Here is a 10,887-nt window from a genome sequence, read left to right as displayed (position 1 = left end):
CTGATCCGCCAATCACCAGCATTGACCGTTGACAGCCAATCGCACGAACGAATACTGAGCGGGAAGTGTTTACAGGATTAATTTAAAGTTCTTGGTTAAAATGTTATTTAGCTACAAGCTAATAAATGTTGTGGTAGACCTACCGTGTGTTGAATATTAAAGTTTCAGTACGTATAACGTTATAGTTTGATGAACGATAACAAGCTCCTTTTACAGTCAAGTAGGCTATTGTTTTTACCGTAGTAAAGATAATTTCAGCCTTTATATTTATAATACAGCAGAGTAATCTGGCATAATTACATTACGAGTATGTTAACTCCACTCCAGTGTGCGGTATTTAAATACAAATAGTCTCGCTGCCGACTGTGCGTCGAAAACTTTATTTATGTATTTTATGAAAAGCTAAATATTTGACACCACAATCAGATCTTTGCCTCAGTGCTTACCATCTTTTCTGTGATTTTCTCCAGATTGTGATTTAGCCTATATTGTTACTGGACTGTGTGCGTAAAAGTGTCAATCAATACCACTGTGCTCTACATAAACAAAACCACAAATCACTTTTATCATAAGAACATTTAATCAGCAAGTCACAAAACAATAAAAAAAATTGTGCTTTATCAAAAAAACAACGTATTAAAACTATGTGAAGGCACTGATGGTCCGGTATAATTACAGAACACACACACACACAGACCATGGCACACAAACATATGGCAAAGTGGTAAAGTAAACAAATAAAGATACATCGAAAGAGAAACATATTGATGCACAGAAACGCATAACATTTTAAAATACAACTTAAGAGTAACAGAGGCACTGTCGTGTCTATAGTTCACCATCGAACATAGCATTCACATGGAGGTGCTGTTGATCCACACAACCTTGGAGAAACACCTCCATGTCCTCCTGTTGTGTAAATATAAACAAGAAGGGTTCTTTAGTGATAGGTGAAAATTCACCCTAGTTACCTCAGGACTCCGGAGCTGCATATAAGTATATTTATTAGACAAACAACAATTGCAATCGGGCTCACTCCCAGCACAAATCTGAAAGTGAAGCAATGATAAACACATCGCACAAGGTTTATATAGACAGAAGTTGAGCGTTCAGCAGGGATAATCACGTGGTGGATTTCTCACATCCGAAGCAAGGATGGAAGTTTTGCAAGGTCGGAAGAAGCACAGTTCGACCCTTCTTATCACTTCTGGTCTAAACATGCTCTTGTACATATGCAGACTAAGTGGCACCTAATATTCTAAGTTACACACACGCAGAAAAGCCATGTTCCTGCTTTCATAAGCACATGATTCATACAAGGAATATATTAATACAAAGCACTTGATTATTATATTCTTAAGTCATTAACAGTGTTTGGAAATTATCTCCATCATTTAGCCTCCAGGTCATCGGTGGTTCTCAGCTTGTGCAGTGCATCCTGTTTTTCCACTTCTGTCATATACATAATTTTGGGAAAGGAGACACGTCCTGGAACCGCCTCATATTGTGCCTTGTCCACTCCACTGGGAACACAAGGGAAAGATAAATAAATAAAAAAAAAAAAAAAAGGGGTTTAGTAGATTTTACATTATCCAAGGGAACTCCCATAATACACCACACTATGAATTGTCCAGAGAAACATTGCCAAAAACTTAAGAAGGAAAATATTACCACACTGTCCTGGTGTGTTGGTTATCTGTGGCTCCCTTTTCTGTTTTCTGTCAGATGCAAAGGTTTGACATAAGTAAATCTTATGGATGGCAACATATAGAAGGGTTCAAATGTCCACGTTTTTCATAGGAGTTAGAAACAGTTGGAAAAACCCTAGTTAATAGGAGTTACCTTGGTGGAAAGTTGTCCAACAATAGAAGTGACCACCATCGCCTTGCAATGTTCATGTCTGTGGAAGTTTGTGGAAAAGCACACATTTGAATTGAAACATAGACCTTATAAGATGAAATGTTAAAAAGCGATTGAAAAACACACCTCTGTGAAGTCAAAACAGAGGCCAAACACGATGTAGACAGCATACTGTAAACAAACAAATTGAATATCCATGAACAAACCACAAGATTACAGGAAGAAATTATGCAAGGAACAAAGGATGGCAATATTTCGTACCATTAGGATGAACACCCCACAACTAGTAGAGCCTCTCTGCTTGGGAATGCCCTATGTATTAAGTTAAAGGTTAGAAAAAGACATCAAAAAGGGTTTAAGAAGAGGTAAGCATTGTCACATCAACCTACAGACAGACAGAAGCATTATATGTTCACGCGCTAGGTTTAGCTTTGAATGACAAACACTTTAGTGTGAAGAATAACTATGAATCATTCTATTGGTAAATACAGGGAGGTGATCCATGGGGTCTGCTGAATATGGGGGCAACCAGGTGAGTGTCACATGGCAATCAGCAGCAAAGATGTCAATGTTCTAAAAAGTATTTTAGGTATCAGTGTGGATGTGAGCAAAATATGCTGACTTGAGTGTTCCAAAACTGTTAAAAGATCTTTGCTACCTGTTGACTAGCCATTTTTTGTAGAAGCTGGAAACACAAATTCAGCACCTATGGGGAAAAAAGGGACACTATACCACAAAACACTGTACTAATCTGTCAAACTGTTAGTATGTCATGATGTCCTTACGTTTTCGGCAACTTCTACAGGATTAGCAAGTGTGATGAAGTCCTTTCTTGTTAATGCAATGCGATCAGTGTATGCCACCTCCTCCTCATCACTCATGCCAAGAGTGTTTTGGAGCTGTCAGAAGCATAATAAAATATATTTCAAACAGTTTATACAAGTTCAACATTAACTATGTACAAGTACAAGACCACATCAATGTAGTCATCAGCAACCCTTCACCAGGTGTATTGATACCTGTTCATGCTGGGATAAACTCAGTGGCTTGCTCCACCAAGATTTGTCCGGAACAAATCTCCTGACAACTTCTGGATTGGGTTGCCCTACTACCATTTCAGGAGTGAGGGGTGAGGTATCTATACAACAAACAAACCACAAATACACAGCAAAAAATTATTAATTATAAATGTGTTTTTTAGGCAGAAATCAAATTTACCCCAAAAAGATTACCGTCTGTAGTTGCAGCAGGTACAACAGTACCTGGTAGGCACAAATAGCAATTACATACTAATTTCACAGACACACACAATATCTTTCCTCAGTCCAACTGGTTCCAGTGTAGACAATGAATATTTCCGATAAATCCGATAATCAATGCAAAAACAAGTAGCCTACCTTGTTCGCTAGACCTCAGGACATTCTGCCAATGCCAATGGCACCTTTTCATCTCCCCCTCCACTTCCACATTAGTAATTCAATGCTAAAGTGATTTATAAAATCGTACAAGTTTTTTAAGAATGCGGTTTTTAATACACTCACTACTGCCACTGGATTCAAAATATATGGATTATTTTAAATGCCGAACCCGCATGTGCTCTGCTGTGCACATGACAACTTGTCTGCAGTAGCCTACTTGCAGTTGTCTCAAAGCATGTAACCGCACAAACGTTGTATTAAACAGTATTACAATGTACCACAAAAATAAACCTTGCAAACTCAAGGTATTCTTACCTGACATAATGAAAGGTCTTGAGCGACTTTAAACTCCCGCACAGAGACAAATTATCCAACATTGAGAGATTTGACCATGATCGATGACGTAGAACGCACGTGCAATTGGCTGTCAACGGTCAATGCTGCTGATTGGCGGATCAGTGGCATGTCCCGCCTCATGCCAGTGGCATGTACTTCCTCATGCCACATGCCACTGAACGATCTAACTCCTACTAAAAATGTTTCAAGTTGAAGCTAATTTTCCACGAAGAACTGATTTTTAGTTGAGAACAATATTAATAAAATGTATGATTGAAATTCGATGTTTAAAACAAAATATAAAATGTATAAATAGGCATAACAGACAGATCATGAAAATATATCCTATTGTAGTTAACCTAGAATGTAGTCAGGTTATTTCGGCTAGGAGAATGCAGGCGCACCACACAGAACGAGGCTGCACAACGGACTTTAGAAATCATTAACAGTCTTTTTGATTATAACAAGGCACTCAGTTCATATGGCTACCTGTTATGCCGGATTAGGTCAGGTTACTAAAACAGTCCCAGTAAGCTTCAGTGCTACCCGACTGAATGACTACCCATAAGGCCCTTGTAACCACATAGGCAGGTTACACAGCAATACACAACACCGCAATAAATAAGGTTTCAACACACCACCTCTGTAGGGCACCCACACACTCCCACGCCACTGCAATAGGCACACACAAGACGCCAGATGGCTTACACACAAAGCCACCGTCCCTTTTTCACCCTCTCACCCCAGATCATAAACTGGCTACACCATCAGGTTAAAACACACACACACACACACACGCACGTACACACAAAAGAGTAGAGATTAAAACTTAATTCTCCCAAGTTACAAGACCCTCCCCGGGGTCTGAGCTTGGGTACTGGTCGGTAATGGGAGAGACAGGAACCACTGATCCAGCGCTCGTGAGGTCTCCGCTAGTAGCGCCAGCGGAAAACCCCTAACAGAGCATTCACACGCTTCCGTTGGAATGCGTTGATCCGTCAGGGTTTACGGATCTCCATTCACTTTGAATGGGTTGACGTCATCCTTTGCCGAACTGAATTATGGCTCCGTTCGGTTCCCTTGCGTTGCGTTTCATGCTTTGCTTGCAGCAAGAGTTGAAGAATGTTCAACTTTTCGAGAGGCAATGCATGCGTCAGCCAATCAAATTGCCTTTCATGCATAACTGACAGCACAGGCGCTAGCCAATCAGATCCCGTATATGCTCACGTCTAGAAAGCGGCAAGCTCAAAAAATAAAAAGATGGCGACCAAACTCCGTAGATGGTCGTATTTGTACCCAAAAGTTGTTTGTTTGACTTTTTCTTGCTTAGATTTTTTTAAAGTTACCGAGAAATAGACACTGTACAATGTAAAAACCCCTTTATTGTAACTGAAAAATACGTCTGATAGGATTTGCGAGGTGTGTGAGCACCCTATTTAATGTTAGCATGCTACTGCTTACAAGGTAAGTAGCTTGCTTAGTGGCGTGATTGGTTTGTTGACCTGTCAATCTCACTATAACGTCTATGGTATCAACAGAACCCCAATGCGCCAGACTCCTCCTCCGCCATCCGTTGGCGCAACGCATTCCAACGGAAGCGTGTGAATGCTCCGTAACTGAGAAGCAGCCAACGCACTCCTTTTTTCCCGGACTTAGCTACGTAACCCCACTAAGCTATCTTCACCACCAGCTGCCCTAACGGCCCATTCACACCTTTGCGTTGGAATGGGTTGATCCGTCAAGGTTGACGGATCCCCATTCACATCCTTTGCTGAACTGAATTGTGCCGGAGGAACTGTTGCTGCCAGCTGAGGTGGATATGTGCCGCGAGATGATTAGGGAAGATGCTCCGAAAAAACACTTGAAAGTACCACTTTCAAACGACACAGTAAGTCGCCGGATTTCGGAAATGGCCTCTGACATACAGAACCAGGTCCTGGAAAGGATGAAAGGTAGCCCGTTCTTTTCAGTTAGACGAGTCGACCGACGTCAGTAACGCTGCATTACTGCTGGTTTTTGTGCGTTATCTTTGGATCGGTATTCTACAAGAGGACATGCTTTTCTGTGGAGCTACCAACTCGAACCACTGCCCCGGAATGCTTGGTGCTATGCACTCCTATACCCTTTGGTCTGCTATCCTCGGGATTTCCACAACGGTCGCAGCTAGAGAGATCCCGAAGTCCAGATCTGGCAGAATGCCGGTTCCGTGTTAGCTCCACGTCTGTTTGGAAGCTTGCCCATCTGGTCGCCGTTTGTTTGGAACTAGATGCCGTCCTCTCCTCGAATCCCCTTCTGTCATACTGACGGATACCTGTTGTATATAAAGCACTCCCACTCATACTGTTCACCAATCGCTAGCTTAGTTACTCCACGCTGCACACTAGAAGCTAGTTTGCCTGATGAATCGATGAATGGGCGACTGTCGGTAGGGAAAACGTATGGCCAGAGAATGTGTATTAAAACCGGATGTCGTCACTTTAATCCGGTCTCTGGTTGGATACAACTTTTCAACAGAAAAAAATTGCAGACATCAGGGTTTTGGGTGGGTATACAGGTGAAAATAGAACAGAAATGGTATTTGTTTAAATGTTTATATTTCATATATCATTTAATGTAGGAATATAATGATGCTGTAATTTGTCCATTTAAGTTCACAACGGGGTACCAGACCATACATACCTTGGACAGAGGGCTCCGCGGTATCGATACCCCCCTCCACCTGTTGAGAAATCAGTGTTTGTTGGACAACTGATTCTAAAACGGTTAATGGTTCGGATTGTGAGGCCTGAACCGGTCATCCTGGTCTGAGCTCGGTTGAATGCCACTTTTTCTTTGTTCCATCTCTTAATATCTTGCCACCTTTTTTTCACCTCCTCCATCTCCTGTCGCGTAGATGACAATGAATTGATATAAGTTGTAATTGTCTGCCAGATGGCATTTTTTTCTGAAGGCAGTGTATTTCTTCCTTGTAACATGTTTACGTTAGCTGTAACTTCGTGAATCAAAATCTCTAATTCCTGTTCGCTGAACTTTCTTTTTCTTTTCCTCGAATCATCTATGGTGGCAGTAACATGCAGGCCCATTCTCCCGTCTTTTAGCGGCACGCTAATTAACACTAAAGGGCGGAGTAAGTCGCTGATTGCCCGACGAGCAGGGGCGTAACTATAACGGAGCATTCACACGCTTCCGTTGGAATGCGTTGCGCCAACGGATGGCGGAGGAGGAGTCTGGCGCATGGGGTTCTGTTGATACCAGAGACGTTATAGTGAGATTGACAGGTCAACAAACCAATCACGCCACTAGCAAGCTGCTTACCTTGTAAGCAGTAGCATGCTAACATTAAATAGGGTGCTCACACACCTCGCAAAACCTATCAGACGTATTTTTCAGTTACAATTAAGGGGTTTTTACATTGTACAGTGTCTATTTCTCGGTAACTTTGAAAAAATCTAAGCAAAAAAAAGTCAAACAAACAACTTTTGGGTACAAATACCACCATCTACGGAGTTTGGTCGCCATCTTTTTTTTTGTTGAGCTTGCCGCTTTCTAGACGTGAGCATATACGGGATCTGATTGGCTAGCGCCTGTGCTGTCAGTTATGCATGAAAGGCAATTTGATTGGCTGACGCATGCATTGCCTCTCGAAAAGTTGAACATTTTTCAACTCTTGCTGCAAGCAAAGCATGAAACGCAACGCACGGGAACCCAACGGAGCCATAATTCAGTTCGGCAAAGGATGACGTCACCCCATTCAAAGTGAATGGAGATCCGTCAACCCTGACGGATCAACGCATTCCAACGGAAGCGTGTGAATGCTCTGTCAGAGGTGCAGCAGGTGCGGCTGCACCTGGGCCCGTGGGGTGTCGGGGCCCGTAGCTGGGCCCAAAGATATACTTCCGTCTCTCGATGGGCCCCCCCAGTATTGCGTCATATTTTCGCCTCTCAGATATGCTTGTGTTCAAAGACGAACTGTTAACGCACTGTTGGCAGTGTCTAATGCTATATATCCTCTTGAAAAGGCAAACTTATCTCCGTCATGGTTTTTATTATTTTTGGGGAAAAATAGTAGCAATTTATAACAAAATCATATGCTTATCCTACATACACTATAGAACAGTGTTTCTCAAACTTTTTCAGACCAAGGCCCACTTAGCCAATAAAAAAAAAACTCGCGGACCATCTAACGAAATAGTATATCCCCGGAAAAACAGCCCTCCTACCCAGACCTGGCGCCAGACAATTGTTAGCGGCACATGATTTTCGCGGTTAGGCTCTCCTTTTTTCCGTACCGGTAGGCTAGTAATAGATATGACAATGCGCTAGGCAAAGCATCTGGAACCCTGCTCCATGCGTGACTTGGTTATGTTACAAACTATAGTTTGCTCACAGCCTCATACTCCCATCACACACTCAGACACGCAAATGTATCACACAACACAACCAATAAACACAACGATGCGCATACCGACCACGCGACCGCAGTAATTCACTACCAACAGTAGGCTCGTCGACTGGCATTAATATAGCCATCCTAGTAGTCAACTTTACATAATTAAGAGTTGTCATTATCCAACGTCACACAACACAGAATATAGTTATCATCTTGCTGTCTCCGCAGCGGGAGAAAAAAAAGCTGTTTGAATGCAACTCCGCGGCAGGATGATGCCCAATGCGGCTGAACCATCTCGCTGTTGCACCTTCACCTTGTCTGTGTCAGTGGCTTTCTCATTTAATTTTCATTGTCCCTGTCTTAAGCCACCAATCCATGACCTTGTTAATAGATTAGGCAACTCTTTAATAGATTAGGCTACTACTGACTAGTGATGTGTCGTTCGTGAACGATTCGTTCATTTTGAACGAATCCTTACAAGGACTCGAGAGTAACGAGTCCTCTCAAAAAAAGATTCGTTCATTTTCTCGTGGCCACGCATCGGGACTTGCATAGGCTCAGCCAAGGAAACAGAAATGATTCATTGAATGCAGGTCACGTGGTAAATTATCCAAAGATCCGTATCCGAAGACCGAGTCGGGAAATGAACGAATCATTTCTGTTTCCTCTAGCTACCAGCACTGAGCCTATGCAGGTCACGTGAAAAATGATTCAAAGATCCGTATCCGGCAGATGAACGAATCATTGATCCGAAGACTCGGTTGGCAGAAGAACGAAACATTGACCCGAAGATCTGTATCCAGCAGATGAACGAATCGTTCACCTCCCGATCGTTCATACCCGAAGACACGGTCGGGAGGTCAACAACTCGTTCATCTGCCGGATCGTTCATAGACCTGAAGACACGGACGGGAGGTGAACGACTCGTTCATCTGCCGGATACAGATCAGATCTCGTTCATCGTTCATTTTTCACGTGACCTGCATAGGCTCAGCACTGGTAGCTAGAGAAAACAGAAATGATTCGTTCATTTCGACTGGGTCTTCGGATACGGATCTTAGGATAATTTTTCACGTGACCTGCATAGGCTCAGAAGAGGAAACAGAAAGGATTGGTTTACCTCGTTCACTTTCGCGTGGCTAGGTTTAGTAAGACGTGAATGATATTCCTTCACAAGTAATAATTACAGGTTTCGTTATTTTAACTTTTTTGTACTTTACTTAGGGTTCAGCGTAATAGTTTGCCGTGATAATTGAATGCTAGTGTGATAATAAATGACCACTTCAAATCATCCAGACTGTCATGATACAATATTTCAATGCAGGAATTTCTCTCGTTCACTTTCGCGTGGCTAGGTGTCAGGGATAAGACCCTCAACAGTTAGTTAGCAGATTAAAAACACTACCCAGCATGTAAGTGAACTGGACGGTTTTCGAACGGGACCCGACGGAGACAGACACCTTAAGTCTGTCTGACGTGCCGTGCTGAAAACAAGTCCTTTTATTAACCAATGTTTACACAGTATGACAGTCAAGACTCTGGGATGCACTTAGGATACCTTCTACTTCTGCCCAGTAACAAGACATTCCACAACCCCCCAATTCCTTATCTTATGTAAACATATACGTGAGGTTTCTGGGTTAACATTCTTGACTCTGCTAATTGTCTTCCAAAGTCCAATCTACATGGAGAAGCAGGGCACACAGCATTTTGGAAGAAACCTTAAAACAAAAAGACATTCATGATAAAATATACTAATACTTTCTTTAACATTTCCCTCCTGTTTATCATGAAAATAACACTAGTATAAACATCATTAAACTAAAACATCATCATCTTGATGGTTCAAGACAACAGTACACTCCATACCGAAGTACATACAAAACTAGACATGAGAACTTAGAAACATGTAGAAATACACATCATAAAATACAAAAAGTATACAAATTGCTACAATAGAGAACAGACTTTTTAACATCATTTACCACCATGTACCAGATGTAAACCAAGCAAACACATTTCACCACGGAACATTAACCACTTTGTCTTGTAATAAAGCATCACATAACAACCTTCATTTGCTGTAAGGCTTCAGTCACAGAGACACTATGAATATAATCCAATATCCAAATACAACAGATATCAGTCACAAAACTCCCCCACTAGCAGCAGTGAGTCTAACACTAATCTATTTTTCAGCACCATCAGCCGAATCTGCGAGACCTCATCATTAAGGCCGTCCATGCTGACTAAGGTGGCATTAACAAACAATTCTAACCTATAATTAAGGGTTGCCATTCTTAACATGACTTTTCCTACTCCTAGGGCCTAAAACAGAAACAAAATAACCTTGGAGCTGGTGGTCCAAATCTTTTAGTCATCAGCACATCAGTCCCCCACACGCTGTCATGCTTCTCAACAGCAAATCTCTTCTTACGAGATCACTCTGCCTGCGAGATTGCACTAACAACACAAAAATGGTCCATGACCTGGGCGGGGGCGCATACGCCACCCCAGTGTGGAAGAAGATGACTGTACCATATACTACCACACAACCACAATACCTCTCTCACCTTAGGGGTACCCTTGTCAGAGTGGCAATGCCCTGCATTCCAACCTCAACATAAGGACCTGTTCCTATGGACAGGGTACGACGTTGGCTGAGGAAGCAGTGTTTGATGACAGTATAGCAGTATCGATGACAATTTCATTACACTGTTTCCGTCTCAGAGAGCCTACTCTCGTTGTTCCACTAATAGAAAAACACATTTGGAATATGGAATGGACTGCCACTTAAGGTGACCGCTAGGTTGTGGCATGTTTTTTTTAGTTCTGCTAGTGGGTGGGTATTGTCACACATATCCTGCACCTGGGTACTGTTTG

At 42.2% G+C, this 10,887-nt stretch overlaps 1 long non-coding RNA gene across 1 annotated transcript; it reads right to left on the bottom strand.

The window, feature by feature from the left end:
• Nucleotides 1-1,296: 1,296 nt before the first annotated feature.
• On the bottom strand, nucleotides 1,297-2,823 carry LOC116221593. The gene is made up of 3 exons (XR_006152511.1): nucleotides 2,350-2,823; nucleotides 1,672-2,172; nucleotides 1,297-1,523 (listed from the first exon to the last, which is right to left on the bottom strand). It is a non-coding gene; the product is annotated as an uncharacterized LOC116221593 (long non-coding RNA).
• Between the last annotated feature and the right edge of the window lie 8,064 nt (nucleotides 2,824-10,887).

The sequence above is a fragment of the Clupea harengus genome, chromosome 8 (assembly GCF_900700415.2).
Source record: "Clupea harengus chromosome 8, Ch_v2.0.2, whole genome shotgun sequence".
Lineage (NCBI taxonomy): Eukaryota > Metazoa > Chordata > Actinopteri > Clupeiformes > Clupeidae > Clupea > Clupea harengus.
This window is presented reverse-complemented; position numbering and strand designations above follow the sequence as displayed.